Here is a 16,925-nt window from a genome sequence, read left to right as displayed (position 1 = left end):
TCTGTAGATTACACCTGTTATTTAAAAGGTGTCAGATAAATATGTAATCAGCATTTCATATATTCTGCTGCCATTAATGTTTATTTTGAATATGTATACCAATTCTATTTCTATTTTATGTCATGTTCATATTGCAGCATTGTGACCATTAATGAGGTTTAGTTGTATAATTTAAATTACTTCCAACAGTTGAATGCTTAACCTCAATTGATTCAATTCAAAATCTAAATTAATTCAGATGTGATACACAAAGTCAATACTGAAATCAGATTTGGTAAGCAGATTCAATAATGGGTTCAGATGAGCGGATTCAATACTGGATCCAAATTGGCAGAGCTTCAGAAGAATTAGCAATCTTTATGCAGCTGAAAAGGGTCTATTCCTGAAGCACAGTGCAGGTTTCAAGTACATGCTATTGTTAGAAATTTTTTAGTAATCTTTTAGTTATGTCATCCTGTCTCTGCATCTTCTGCATAACATTAATTTAGTGTTAAAAATGAGACGTATTTATGACAATTCTTTAAAAGAATGACTGTGCCCCTACATTTTTTTATCTATCTATCTAAAATAAATGTAAGTGTAGCCCTGCAATAGGAAAATTATTAAAATCGAGCATTCATTTAGTCAATGGAAAAAGCAACAACAGAGTGACATCAACTTGCAGTGCTTCTTGGTTAAGCCTGTTGAGCAAAATACAATCACTAAAGTTCTTCTTCCTCTAATCTTTTATATTTATATTAACTTTTAATGGCTTTATAGATTATAATTAAATAATTATAATCTAAATTCACTGTTTTTCCCAAGTTGCACAGTTGTTTAATGTGATGTGTGATTGCACAAACTTGGATTTTATAATATTTATTTAACCAGTGCCTGATATACCATATAAGGAGCAAGACTGAGTCTGTGAGGCTGCACTTAGGAGAAACAGTGATTTGAACAAATTAGTAACTTCGAAAAGCTAATTTGCTCACTATGACTATACTAACATGCTGATACTAAGCAGGTATAATGTTTATCATGTTTACAGTCTTAGTTTTGCATGTTATCATGCTAACATTTGCTAGTCAGCAAGAAAGAAAAAGTCAGGAAAACATCATAGTTAATACGGTTCATCTTCTGAGGACTGTAGATATCGATACCAAATTTCGTGGCAATCCATCTAGATATTCCAGTCTGGACCAATGTGATGGACCGACAGCCTGACTATGTCATCCCTATAGCCATACCACTAACATGGCTGAAAATTCAACAGCTAAATAAGACATAATTTCATGTTTTTTTTACAGTTACAGTTTATAATGATTGAGACTTCACTAAGACCTATGACTAAACACTGAAGACTTGACTCAGACTTACACTAATTGACTTCTGAGCTTCACTGACTTGATCACTTCATTCTTTGTGCACACTGACTTCATTCTCTCTCACCATTGACTACAATTGAGGTCATCTGCTTGAAGCATGATGACACACAGGGCAATAGCACAGAGTTTCATTAAATCAAGAAAAAATCTTTTAGAATGTGTTTGCGCCTGTGTAAATGTGTCACAAACTGCGTGTTTACTGAGCTGGCTGTGGTATCACGGGAATCAAAGGCAGTGACACACACTGCCAATGAGCATCAGACTGTCGCAATTACCAGAGTCATTAGATAAAGTAAGAGAAGAAGAACGGTGATGTTTCAACGCCCATTCTATTCCCTCTGGAACAGGAGCTGTAGGTGGCTGATTGCATGCACAAACACACATGCATAATTATACACAAGCATGCAAACACACACAAAGAGCTACGCCCACATGACGCTATTCACACATAAGCAATCACACTAAAACATCAACAGGCACACTACGAGAGCTGCACAGGTGGTGCCTCGTATGAGGTCTGCACTCCACATCAAAAGGACACCTCTGACATCTCAGATCGCTCACAAATGATGATGCACAGAGATCTTTTGCCACTACAAAGGCAGAACAAAAGAACTGACATGAAAGAGAAGTCAATAAACATAAGGCGTTTAATAAAACATTTTTTTTGCTGAATTCACTACAAAGGTTTTCACAGTTTTTCCTCTCACACGACACAACAAAAAGAGAAAGAACTGTTGAGTCACATGATTGACTGAGAAGAGTGGCAACAATCCAGTAATTTTCTGTTGGGATAGGCCTGCCCTGATTAGACTACAGAAATGTGAGAGCAAGTTGAAGGCAACATTGGAGTGTCAGTAAAAAGGCAGGTGTGTGTGTGTGTGTGTGTGTGTGTGTGGAATAGATCTGTGGTTAACATACAAATACACATCACACATACAGTAAACTCAAATCTCTCTCTTTCACTGTAGTTGACACACAAGTTTGATCATTTGTTTACTCACACAGTATCAAAGAAACACTCTCATAAGACAACAGAAAGTTTCTGATGCAATAACATGCTATGCATAGGCACACATGCACACGGACACAGTAGCTCACAAGTTTTACCAAATATGACCAGTGTCACAGTATGCTGCACACAACCCCACAAGCTGTGTTGAAAATACACACAGAGACACACACACACATGCATACACACACAGAGCAGCAGCTGCACAGAGAGCATGTGCCCGGTGCAGAGGCAGCTGAGTGAGTAGGAGCGGTGGCTTACAGATGTTCAGTGTCCCACAGCAGTTGTTGGAGCTACAGTGAAGTGTCAGCCCAGGAGGACGGAGAGCTGAGGCACAGCGGCATAGAAACAGAATGGAACATGAGGTCACACTCAAAGCCTCATAGCCCACAGCACCTCAAACTGCTGGCACTGCCAACAGCCTGTGAGTAAACATGAAGTCAACACAAGTCAGGGGGCTAGATGGTGACTAATCTGAATTCCATCATTTTCAGGTACTGGGCTTCTTTTTTTACATATAGCTAAGACTAAGGTATTTAAATAAATGGTGGAACATTACCCACATGGAAAAGGTAACAGAGGGTTGTTAAAATATAACAACCGATTTTTCTCGTTGAATCCAGCAAAACCAAACTAATGTATTGTGACTGTCAGTATTTGTTGGATGATCTGCTCATGAAAGACAAGGAACAAAATTTAAATTAACCATACCTTATAAGCCCACACCAACACTGCATTAAACATGTGCTAATATTCCATAACAGTAACAGTTTATGCAGATTCATAGACTGTAAAAAATAATAGACGTAGCTACCGTGACATCATTCATTGGTTTGTGGACTCCCGTTCCGAAGCCTTGAGTTTGCATTTTGACCATCGCTATCTTGGATTTTTGAAGCCAGAGGTGATCATATTTTGACGAGGGTGGAGCTGAGCTTAGCGTTAGCTTGGTTAGCAAGGTGCTTTTACAGTCTATGGTTAATTGTGATAATTTTTTTTGCTAGTGAAAAACAGGCCTAAACCCATTAAAACAAAATGTACTTACTGGAAAAAACTGAACATTCGACTCCTTAGAGGAAATTTTAGTACCGCCAAACGCTGATCAAGACTTATTTAGGCAACTAAAATGTTACAATTAACTTTCATGAACTGAAAACACACTGACATAGCGGCAGCTACGGCTACGCCTATACTGTATGAATTTGGGGTTACACCATGGTTATGTTACCTAACCAACGTCGCTGTGATAGCAACTTGCCTGTAATGGCACCCACCTGTCACTCAAAGCGGTCACACCCTTAATTATGCATAGCTTTAAGCCTTAATCAAATTTAAACAGGTGAGTTACACAACAAATTTTTAAGAATTGCCCCCCATACAGTTGTCATGGATGGGGAAATTAACTATAGAGATCAAAACCATTTTTTGTACCAAGCTGTAAATATGTTTATTTCTGCTGTAAAGTTGGGCATTTTAATATGGGGGTCTATGGGGATTGACTCGCTTTTGGAGCCAGCCTCAAGTGGCCATTCGAGGAACTGCAGTTTTTGGCACTTCTGTGTTGGCTTTTTTTCATTTTTTTCAGCCCCGGAGTTGCCGTTTGAGCAGATTGAGACTTCACTCATACCTATGACTAAACACTAAAGACTTGACTCAGACTTGCATTAAATGAGTACTGAGCTTCTCTGACTAGATCACTTTATTCATCATGTACACTGACTCCATTCTGACTCTTCACTGAACACCACTGGGGTCTACCTGACACATGATGACACACAGGGCAATAGTTTCATGGACTAAAAAAAAACGTTTTTGAATGTGTTTAAGCAACACACAATTGTGACTGCCAGTATTTGATGGATGACCTGCTAATGAAAAAAAGAACAAAATTTGACTTTTCCAGACCTTATAAGCCCACACAAACTCTACATTAAACTTGTACTAAAATTCCAAAACAGCTACATTGGTGCAATATAAATTAAAAGAACTTGACCTGACATCTGGCATGTCCACCATAAATCTCTACAAACACTGAGTTTTGTTTTAGAGTTGAGTGACAGCAGAATTGCTCCTTAGTTAATGGGCTGGGGAAGCTGCATAAATGGTAGTTAACATTAAATCATTGCTTTTCCAGGTGGTCTGTGCCAAGGTGAAAATGGCTCTGGTCATAAGTCAGTTTTGTCTTTTTTTTCTTCTCTCTGGTGTGGTACTGTAAAATGCCTCTTGGCGTTTAGACACCTCTCAAAGCCTTTCCTGTGGAGAGACCCCTTACATAGCTGTGTCCAAGCCTTCCCATGCTGGCTTTGGCCAGCCCAGACTGCATGATGTATCCTGAAGACAAAACCAGATGAAACCAACTGGTGATTTCCTCTGTGTTTCAACATTCTGTGTACTATTTCAAACAGATGATGTAATATAATTCAAAAGTTCACTTGATGCAGTTATTTTTGATGTTTAAAATGACTAAGCTTGTTCTTTTTTTTCCCCTCATTTCAAACATTCAACAGGGAAGTTCAGGCTTTTTATGTTTGTGTGTGTGCAAATCTATCTCAGGCTGTGTGAGTGTTGTGTTTGTCTGTGTGTACATGCATGTGTGCATGCGTGTGTCTGTGTGTGCTTAAACTGACGGATCACACACACACATGGTAGTGTAACATGAATATTCTGCTTTGCGTCTGGCTGCTGCGGTCTCCCTCGGTATGGAGAACCATGTAGCTGGAGGTGGGGGCGGTGGTTGGGAAGGGGTACACTCTCTAATGGGCTACCCAGGGACCTGACGCCACTCTCCTGAGACACATGGGCTCCATACATCCCAGGCTGCAGCCTTTGTCAAAATGCACACTTCCTCAAATATTCCTTTTCAAATCCATTAACTCCAAACTCAAATCCACACCAATTAGGCTAAGCAGGCCAACTTCATAGGAACTATACAAGCCACATGGCATGAGAAAGTTCTGATATGGAGTGTGTATGGACGATGGGTGTGTGACTGTCTGTGAAATTAAATTAGAGGTTTATCAGGAGAAATAATTAGCAAATTAAAGAGATACATATAGAAGTAGCAGATTTAAACGGTGTATTACAACTTTCAACAACTGTTGCTGTAAAAAAAAAAAAAAAAAAAAAAAGTAGATAATTTAGGTTTACTAGCGTAGAGGTGTAGATGTGCCAGTTCCTTGGCTCCATAATACATCTCTGTGTGCATAGTCGATTGAAGATGACATGAAAAAAAAGACATCCATGCTGTAATTACAATAATTATGTGTGTTAATCTAAGTCTGTACATGTTCTCTGTTTGCATTTGTGTATCAGCCATCAAGTAATACAAATTTGTATCTGTATCAGCATTTGCGTGTGGGTGTGCGTGTGTGTGTGTATACGCTTCACCTGTCTCCAGGACCACCATGGAAAGCAGTGTGCCTCCTGCCCCCTTTAATCAGAGTAGCACAATGGCGAGGCTAAAGCCGCCTTATCTCTACACAATCAGATTAGAGAGGATTGCTGCTCTGCTAAGCACCACAAAGTAAAGCGCAGCCACCCCCCACACCCCCCCCCAACCTCCCGGATCAAGATGATTTGATTAATAATTCGTGATCATATTATCCCTTAAGAAGCATAAATTGTTTTATTCTTATTTATTTATTTTCCATTTGTTTCTGTGTTTTCCCCCCACAGTTCCTAAGGCTAAACAGAGATTGAAAGATTATCTTCTCCACCTGAGCAAGTGCTCTCTCCACCTCCCTCCCACTCTTTCTCCCTCAATTCATTTCTCCCATCCGCTTACTAGTGGTGCTTTGTTGTTAGTTCCGCCAGTGACCAGATGGGGGTGCCATGCCTGCTGCACACAGCGGGGGCCTCCTCCACACCTAATCTCATCAAAATAAACATGCCAGCAGTTGTCAGCTTCTTCTGCAGCGAGAGGCAAGGAGGGAGGGTGCTATAGAAACAGGTCAGGCTAATCATGCATATAATTGCATTTTGACATTTTGGGCTACTGGGACCAGACCTTTGGATATCAGGTTATCCTTGAAGCACTTAAATGATTAACAAATGAAAATGCAGCTCTGAAACTTAATTAGATATTATGTCTTGCCCGTGCCTACAGGGTGGGGTTTTAAGGTAGCTGTTGTGTGGGTAGGGGAGTATTGTACTTAGTTAAATCAGGAAACATCAAGAGGTGAGGAGAAGAGGGGGGTTTTTTTATATCTCACCAGAAGACACATCACTGTGCAAATAATTTGTTTCTAAAATTTAGTACTTTCATTTTGGGAATATATTATTTCTTAAACAAATCTCTCAATATTAACTGGAGTTGGTGATTAAACAGTGTCTGATTTATAGTTTCCAGACTGTGACCCTGGTCGCAATCATTATTAAATGGCAAGCAAGTGAGAAGACTTCATCATTAGCTTTCTTCAACTTCCTTGTTTGCTCTTAGGAATAATTAGTTACCCTCCCCAGTGGCACAGTTAAGGAAAAGAAACATTTATCCTCCATTTTCATCAAAAAGCCGCTTTGGGCAGTGAGAAGCAGGCCTCTCTCTGTTTCTCTCTCTCTCTCTCTTTCTCTCTCTCGCTTTTGCTCTTTTTTTCCACTGTCTCTCCCTCCCTTACCCACGATACATTAGTGAGGTGTAATCAGCCGCAGGTTATCACCATACCATTCTGCAAAATCAAAATTCCCTCTCAAAGATAAACCTCAGACCTCAGAGTTAAAGTGCTAGGCTGGTCTGCGATAATTTGTTTTTCCATTACCTGGTGTTTCATATTTCAATAAACATCATAGGCAAAACAGAATTAGATGACAAAAATGGAGACATTACTGCTGACATAGTGTGGAATGAACTCTCCTCCTGAATGAATTCTCCTCCTCTTATGCATCATAATCATTGCTTTCAAAACAGAAAAAAAAACTCTATGCATACTGTAGTTTATTTCATCCCTTTATTATCATTCTCCTTGGTTTGCTCTAGTTTTTGATCATCTGTGTGTTAGTCAGTGTAATATGTAAAGCAAAATGCCACATGTTATGGTGTTACATTGTCATTATCAAATATCGGCATTATAACTTTCAGCACTTATCATTTAGTGATTGTGAACACACACACACACACACACACACAAAATTAGAAGAGCCTCCCAAAAATTGTGTCCCAATTCCCCCATACCTGTAGATGACAATGATGTCAGTAAAGTGATAGGGTGCTCCCTCCAGTATGACCCAAATTTAGTTCTCCCAGGTCACTACCTGATTCTCTGCTCAGCCTCCATCTTATCCCCTTGTTAAAACCAGCTCTTGAACACGATTAGCTACTTTTCCACTTTACTAATTCATGGGGCAACTTAAGCCTTTGAACACTAAGGCCACAATCCATCTCCTTATCTTGCTTTATCCTTCTCTAGTCTCTGCACTGCTTTTGTCCCTCTAAAGTACAGATCCACTCCATTTAGTTGTCCTGATTCCTTGTCCTGCTTCTGCTCCATCAGACATGGTCACTTATCACCATAGGGTTGATTCTTCCATCCATAACAACAAATCCCTCAACAGTGTTCAAGTAGAGAACATACAGTACAGTAGTATCAAGGGATCCTAATGAGGCTTTCCATTCAGAAGACCACTGACCACTTGGAGCAAGACTGAGATACAAGTGACAAGTTTAAGTAAACTTGCATTTAATTAATTTGATCCAATAATACAAACATAGAACACAGTATTTTACATAAGTATCACTGGTTTCTCTGCATGGTATCAAATGGGAATGTTTACTGTATGTGGAATCTTTAGTATATTCAAGCGGCACCTCTCAGCGACCACCATTAATCATGAAAATATATCCAAATGTGATGTTTAAGCTTCCCTGTGCAGAATGAAGTATATGTGCAGAGTGTGACACTAGAAGGATGTTTTCACATTCAGCTGCTGAAGATGGAAAGTTTCTCTGTGCTTCAAGGCATGTACCTACAAGCATGATTTATGAGATCACAACTTTGGAAGTCAATCTCGGTCCAGCTTGAAACTTATGCAAGTGTGATGGAGAAGGTTGAAGCCTCCAGTGCACATACACTGAAAATGGACCTTACGGTCAAGTAGGAGACATCTGTGTCTATCAGCTAAACTTTTGAAATGAAATGAAATAAAATGACTTTTTTGTGGAAAATCCATATCCATGCAAATTATTAGTTATGGAAGATTCTTATCTAATACACTGTATATCTTACAACATGTCTGTAGAGGATCTTTAATCACCTTTAATCTTTTATCTTTTAATCATGCAAACAATAACAATTATGACATGAATTTATCTAGAGTGGCCCTCAAATGAACAGAACAGGGCTTTTACTTTCTTTGAGAAACATGCAAACATGGTGGTGATTTGTCACTGACTGACTCATGAGCTGCATCACGTTGACTTTATCTCTCAGTTCTAATGGAAGTCTAATTTAGAGATTACATTTTTTAAACATAGTTAACATGACACTGATCTTGAATCCTGCTCATTGTGTATTTCAGTTTGGTAAATGTTGCACTGACTGAATGTCATAATCTAATGCATTAAAGTTTATGAACAAGAGTTACATTTAGATGAAGTCAGGGTTATTAAAGGACAGGTCATTCATACAGTAACAATATGAAATGTGTAAGTATCAGTAACACTCGATGTGATGTCGACATGTGAGTGCTAGGGCTGTCAGCCCCCTCCGCCCTATCCTGTTCAGAGCTCATCATCAGCACAAAGACTGTGATGAAGACATGGCTCTCGACAGACGTCCTGGACCATGTCTGTGTTTGTGCCTCTGTTTCACGAGACAACAAGAGCCGTCAGTCAGGGAGGATAGGCGGGGAGAGGGAGGGATGCTAGGGGGTTGGGGTTGAGGATGTGGGAGGGTGGACAAGGGAAGACTGGGCCTCAGCTGTCAGCTCTGTGCACTCACATATGGCTCAGTGTCCTAGTAGCACTATGTTAAATGACAGAGAGCCCTCCCTCTCCATCATCATAGACAGACACACCTTTACAGACACCTCTGTCTGTCTGTAGATCTGCACACATGTAGATGTGTACACACAGAAACACACACACACACACACACACACACACACACACACACACAGACCTCCGTGCACATTTTCAGATATGCAAGATACAACCTCACAACTATACATATACACAAGTCCGCACACACAAAAACATGCACAAAGCACATTCACAGGCAGGCATGCTCATCTCCTGCATTTTGCATAGGTGACACTTTTCATTATTCAAAGCTTCTTTCTGGGGATGTGGTGTGCACATCGAGAGGCGACATGCACTCTCTCCAAACAAGGTACGCCTTAATTATGCATGCTCAGAATACAGGCATTGCATTTTGGTGTGCATGTGTATGTGTGTGTGTGTGTTTATATGTGGGACATATGCATATCCACATATTAAAAACTGTATCTTCATGTATGTCCTTACAGGCCCATGAATGCAGATGTGCATATGTGATAGAGTCTTTCTTACAGTTTAAACCCCATATTATCTGCTATCAAGCCGCAATGAGTTCCAAGCAGTCAGTTCAATAATTGTACAGTATGCTGCATGTGCAAAAAACTTGAGCCAGCCAGTCAGCCAGCCTATGTTAGCTAAGCCGATTCAGTGTGAACAGATGTGATGTAGTGTGTCAAAGGGCTCCCAGCTGACCCGCCCCTCATCAGAACTAACTTCCGCTGCGAGCCCTCGACAAAACATATTTGTATTGTTGTTGTTTGCTTAGCCTCTTAATCTTCCTGACAGGGTTTCGAACTTGCACGTGTCTCCCTGAAGACGCAGCAGTTATGAAAAAATTAAGAAGATGGCGGCTCCTGTCGTTCACTTAGCGTTACAGCTCACTGTGAAACACACAAGTAGGCTTTCATTTAGGCGATTACACCAGATTAAAATTCCTATTAATGTTAGAGACTGCACGTTCCTTTAGAAGAGGCCTCCGCTTTGAGTGTCAACACAACGGCGCATTAGAACAGCGAGTATCACATTAACCAGCAGCACTGGCAGCTCAGAGGTGCAGCAAGACAAGGATTTTCAGCTTGATTGGGTTTTCATCTTGGAGTAAAGGGATGAATTATTTATTTTCAGACTTGAATTTGTGTGTGAGAGTATACGTAGTGTGTGTGTGTGTGTGTGTGTGTGTGTTTGTGATGGATGAAAAAGTCAAGCCAAGGTAAATACTTTAAAACATTCTACCTTTCTCTTGATGCAGAAAAACAACAAGCTTCAGGGTCAGAGTGCAACGTTCCCAAAAGTGAAATTCCAGCAATTATTCACGGGAGATCCACAGCGGGTGCTCAGGGCAACATGTCCGCACCCTTGAGTGGGCAGAGGAGACTGACAGGCCCATTATAAAACGGCCCGCGTGACAGATAAATATTTCAGACACAAATAAATAAAGGATGCCCGGCGTTTTCCCTCTGAATGACTTTTCACAGCTGAATGCTCACGGCCGCTTGCCCCAGGATCTCCTGACAGCACCCTTCACCCCTTCCTTACTATCACCCCACCACCCATTCTACCCAAGGCTCAATGCGACACCCCAAAACAGGCCGCCAACCCCTCCTGATGTTGCACCCCCCACATACACACACGACCACGGTCCTCCTCCTCCTTTCCTACACATATCCCCTGGGCCAACCGCCCCTGGCAGCAGTATGCAGGTAAAGGCACTGCTCCTCCATTTCTGGGTACAAAGAAGCAATTAATCGACGTGTCTGAGACAGGGTGTCTAGGAAGGCCTTCCTATTGTGTTTGTGGATCTCTCTCTGTCGAGCTAACTCAGAGAGCCAGTGCCCATTGTTGCCCAGTAATTACTGTAATGTGTGGAATACATGTTGAATTGTAATGACTTTGTTCTTTATTTTTTTCTTTTTTTTGACTAATGTTACCTATGGGGTGCTTACAAATGGGTTGGATAGGAGTTTCTCATGGGATATGTTAAAAAATAATAGATTTAATTTAATAGTAGATTAAGTGTGTTAAATGTCTGTGGCTGTAACAGGCATGGCTAAGCGTCTCCTCTGCCCTTCCCAATAGTTTATGGATTACTTCGCTCACTTTATTAGGGCAGCGTGCCATCCCAGCGGAGCGCAGTTTGATAATTCAATTAAAAGGAAAATAATGAGATGTTCCTGTGGTTACAATCTAAGATACACCAGATGGGAATCATGCTGCTACCCTCTCCCTTTCCTACAAGCAAAGAGCTGGAAAAAGAGTAATAAAAAAGAAGAGAAAGACAAAGTAGGAGAGAGATAGTGTCCCAACAGTATCAGTTCTCTCCTCTAAGGTATACACTGGGAAAAGATATGAGACAAGCGTAAGATGTGAGATCAGAGTAAGTGACGGGAAATCTCAGATCAGCTTCCTCAAAATATAGAACAGTATGCTTTGTTAAGGCTACATTTGTAGCAAAGTTTCAGACAGTTGAAGTCCCTGCCATGAACAGTGTATCAGAGTATCAAAAACATGTAAATATCAGCACTGACATGCATTTTAGTTCAGATATCAGACAAGCACTGTATCTGGCTAGAATGCAATCACATTGACAGGTTTGCCTGTGTTGGACTCGTCCAAATGTGTCTACTGTGTGTACAGTAGTTTGGATATCAGGTTTTTACTTTGATGTCCTGCTGGGCGGCACAGAGAAAGCAACTCTTCTACCAATGGGACTATTACACCAGACAAGTTGAAATCCTGAGAACACAAGGTCTTTCTGACTGTCTTTTTGTCCGTCTCTCCTTCTTTCACTTTTCCCCCTCTCCATCCTTCCCAATATTTCCCTTTCAACGTCTCCCTAACAAAAATCGTGTTGAGCGGTGTTAGCATTGAGATAAAAAGAACGCTAAAATATTAATGGAGGTGTGCTTTGTTCTGGTGAGCACAGAGACGTAGAGACGGAGTTCTTCTGACTGGTAGAAACCAGGTCTGATTCATTAGCTGCGGTGTCTGTGTGAGGAGGTCCACAGAGGGCTGCCACATCCACTGAGATTGCTGGATAGGCCAACCCCCACCACACACACCCCCTCCTTTCAATCAAGCCCTCCCATGCACTGTCTCTGTCTCTCTCCTCCTTCCCCTTCATTCTCTCTATCATTATCCCCCACCTCCTTATTCTCTATGTAATGTTTTAAACCCAAATTCTCTCAAAACCATGCTTTACTGTCTTGTGAATTCCTCATATATTATCCTCTCATCCTCCTCTTCCTCTCCTGTGATAAGGTTCCATTTACCTTCCTCCAACCTAACCTCCCTGTATGCATGTTGTTTCTTCCTTCTGGTGCCTCTCCAGATGTGGATGTGAAAGGGAACCAAGAAAAAAAAAACTTGTTCCCCAGCTCCACTCGACACTAGATCTTGAGGGTAAACAAGCTAGAGACCTAAGAGTTAGGATCTGGTGCTACACTTTACCCTCAGTGACTGCCTTTGAGAGGTAAAATGCTACGCATTCACACAAATGTTTGAATTATGCCAGGCTGTGCCGGGGAAGACTGTACCACAGGGAAAGTCCAGCTTCGTTCTGTGTCTCTCTTTTCTCACATCTTTTACTCTACCTCACTTTCCCCTTTCCCTGTGAGACAGAGATGATCAAACCATACTGAGTGGACACAGTCCCTCCACAAACTGGAAAGGGAAAGCCTAGAGAGAGTAACAGAAAGAGAGATGGAAATTATAGACTCCTCCAAAAGTGCTTTTTTTCCACAGTCCCTTAAAAGGATGAACTGCTTCCCCAATGAATAGGGTACAGCTCATTGGGATAGTCTAAGAACAAGATTGAGGATTTCTGGGATATGTTTTATCTTTGTTATGCTCTCATTGAAAAAAAAAATCAATAGAGCAACATGAGGATAAAAAGACAAAGATAACAATGAGGCTAGATAAAGTAAAGTTTTCACAGATGTCTTGATACTTGTTAAGAAAAGTACTACACTTGTGACTTTGTTTCAGGATTAAAACTTATTAACTTGGGTTTCTGTGTAAGAAAACTCTTGAACAACAACAACCTGCCAAAACATTACGCTGAAATCAGTGCATGAAGACTTCTCCATTATTAGGTCAGAATTCATAACGGTTGTACATGAGCTGTAATGTCTGTTGTGGTTTATACGCATCTATTGTGGTTTGTTGGAATGCAGCTCTATTCTTGTTCAAATGGTTTATAGTAGTCCAGTGGGAAGTTGGGGAAATATGGGGACACATGTTCTACTTGTTCACTGTGTAAACAAGACTTGACAACCTTACCTGATGCAAGAGACAGATAATGCACTACACAACAGAAAACCAACAACTGAGATGCTTTATTTCCTGAAATAAATAGCTATGAGCAAAGCAGTGAAAATTATGTTTGACATCCTCATATCTAGTGTTATGTTAAATTATGTTATATTAGGTTTTTTATTATGTTATCTTCATATTGATGTTTTTATTAGATTTTTGCTATATTAAGTTGTATATCATGTTTTATTCTGCATGTTATTAATTACACACAATTGGTTGTACTATGACATGCACAAATGCACACAGGCTTACAAACAGACACATATGCACATTTACGTTCTTACACACGCAAAGTGCTCTTTCTCACAAGCACACCAGCAAGCAAACAAGCACACAGATGAGCCACTTCAAGCTCAAAATCCCTTTATTACCTCTCGTTGTGGAGAGGATACAGAAGTGCCCTGCCATGTGCTTCACTCTCTGTATATAAACCCTTAAAGCCTTGTCCCACACCCAATGAAAGGCAAGTGCAATCTGTAAGCAACCCTGTTCCCATATGGGCCAGCCTGCCATGGGCCTCGTTTGCCTTTGTCCTGCAGATCTCTGAGGGCCAAGGCCTGCACACCCCAGCCTAGCTCCAGGCATTTATTAAATATGCACCTTCCAGTTGCTGTGAAGAAAGATCCCAACCAGCTAATCTCATCACAGGCTTGGGACCCTCCACATATGTAAATCTACATCTGTCCCCCTTCAAAGAGAGAGATTCTCTAGGATTATCCCGCACACCCAGACCCAGACATACACACATACACAAACGAGCATGCACGCACACGCAAACACACACAGAAACACATTTAAGTACTTGTTTCTCCCACACAGCCAATGTCAATCAAATTGTCCCCTCTCTGCAACATGTACTTGTCTGCCATCCCCACACTCCAAAGATACCCTCCTTTCTCAATTAGCTTGATGACGAGCGATGGCCAAGAAATTAGTCTTTGTGTCATTGCTTTGTACTTTCCTTGGTGGGAAGTGACAAGACAAGGCCTTAAAAAACCTGCCCCTCGCCTAAAGGCTATGACTGGCTTTAGGGGTGCTGGGGCTGGGCCAGGGCTCATAAAGAGCAATGCCAGAGGCCCAGGAAGCTGGCACCATACCGAGAGAAACATCCTATAGCGCCCTGGGATATCATTATACATCCCTGAAACACAGGATTAGCTTGCTCTCTGGCTGGGAGCTGCCATGAGACAGTCTATGGGAAAGACAGCTTCATCAAACATCAGTGACTGACTGGCAGATGACAGTATAGATACATGTAAGGCTCTAGTTTAAATGTGCAACCATCCAACACAAACTGCATGCACATTCAATACAATTCAACGAGTGCAGTGATGAGAGGTGATCAAACAGTGATTTTGATGATGTTTGGGACCCCCCGGGGAGAGAGAACTTGCTAACAGAAGCAAACATGATTCTGATGATTTTACTTGAAATACAGCTCGACTACCTCATGAAATGTGTTTTCTCTTGTCATATACACCAACCCAGCAAATACAAGTAAACACCTTTTTAAAGAATAAAAAGTGATCATTGAAATAAGTAGATAATTTGAAGGCATAGTCATGCATGTATGTATGAGATGCAGCCCCAGCGTACACCCCAGTGGCTGAAACTTTTTTTTTTTTTTGCAGAATATACATGCTTTTTACAGAAGCATTAGTATAAACAGAGAAAGACTGCTAATACATCATAGTCTAGCACAAAACATTGGTACAGCAACAGATTTCATGGATGAAGCTACCCGTGGTATTATATGTAAGATTACATATTCTCTATGAATGAGCCATGGTTTGCCTGGGGGGGTGTAGACAAGAGGAGGTAGAAGCTGTCCCTAATTCATCATTACTTGCAGTGCAACCATATCAGTAGTCAAAAAGCATCAATCAATCATGAGTGTTTGCTTAACCTCTGGTGAAATACTTCCCATCATGCCTGGATTGCAGCCATTACACAAGCTTATGGTGACAGTAGCACTGTCATAAGGTGCTTACACATGAATATTACTGGTGACAGATAAAAATGTTGGCTTATTCTACTGTTGTGGAAGTGTGTGGTTATGGACTTTGGGCTTTTATAATTTGGTTTCATGGAACGTTGGTCTAATAATATACTTCAATGGCCTTTCTCCAAGTCTAGATACAGTGCTGCCTGGTATGGACTTCAGTCCAAATTCAAAAATGTATGTTGAATACACATAGGACAATGTACAGACTTTCTGATGAATCAGACTGTGGCTCAAGCAACCACACCCGTGTCAAGAAGAGAAGTAAAACAAAATCAGTAACATCAAGTAAAACAATTAATGATCGATTTTGATGTGCATCCTTTCGCCAGTGACCAGCACTACTGTGCATATCCTGCTTCACCAAAATCAATCAAGTACATGTTAAATTTAATTCACCTTGAGATGGACCAGCATGTTCACATGAGCTGGTATTGTATAATTAGATTTTAAAAAAGGCTCAAACACAAAGAAAGACCATCTGACACGACATAACAGCTACACAGAGAATGGTTGTTAAGACGTGTTCGATAGATCCGATTTGCATGTTTAATTAAGCTATCAGTTCAGTACAACAGAGACCCAAAACCTAAAGCCGCAGAGTCAACAGCCCCTGTAATAACACCTCCCTCTGGTCAGAAGGGCTGAGGAGAAGTGGAGGGAGGAGAAGAGGGAGGAGGAGAGGAGGCAGGCAAAGAGGGTGTGGGGGGTTGCAGTCAGTCACTAATACACTGAAAAGAAAAGCGCAAAGCTTTTCATTAACACCCTGTGAAAGGCACATTCACACTCCAGCCCACTAATTAAGTCAGGCCTCACTCACTAGGGAGCAGCAGCAAAGGGGAGAGGGAGAGAGTGAAGAGAAAAAATGAACAGAGTTGAGAAAAGAGAGCAAAAAATTAGGATACTTGGAAAATGGAAAGGAGGAAAGAGGTAAAAAGTGTGGTGGAGAGATGGAAAAGAAAGACGAACACGCAAAGAGAGAGTGAGGGAGCAAAAGGAGGAGGGAGGTACAGAGATAATATCTCTGTCTCTAATCAGGTTGATTTTAAAGTCACTCGTTGCCAGTCCACTGCAGGCCTCATTAACTCGCCCCTGGCTGGCATCATTGTTCAGGCAGCGTTTGAAATCCACCAAAGGAATGGAGATTTGCTTTAATCCGGGCCCATCAAAGGTAACACTGATGCTGCAGTGACGCTGTGCCTCTGGATTAGGCCAAGCTCGAGGGGAGAGAGAGAAGAGAGC

General features: G+C 41.1%; 2 long non-coding RNA genes across 4 annotated transcripts in view; one reads left to right on the top strand and one right to left on the bottom strand.

Moving 5' to 3' along the window:
* LOC137186110 (uncharacterized) overlaps positions 1-16,925 on the bottom strand; it is a 93,126-nt gene that overhangs the window by 42,347 nt on the left and 33,854 nt on the right. The window lies entirely within an intron of this gene.
* On the top strand, positions 1,779-5,476 carry LOC137189520 (uncharacterized). Its single transcript, XR_010929652.1, has 2 exons — positions 1,779-2,873; positions 4,614-5,476. It is a non-coding gene; the product is annotated as an uncharacterized lncRNA (long non-coding RNA).

The sequence above is a fragment of the Thunnus thynnus genome, chromosome 1, assembly GCF_963924715.1.
Source record: "Thunnus thynnus chromosome 1, fThuThy2.1, whole genome shotgun sequence".
In the NCBI taxonomy this organism is placed as follows: domain Eukaryota; kingdom Metazoa; phylum Chordata; class Actinopteri; order Scombriformes; family Scombridae; genus Thunnus; species Thunnus thynnus.
This window is presented reverse-complemented; position numbering and strand designations above follow the sequence as displayed.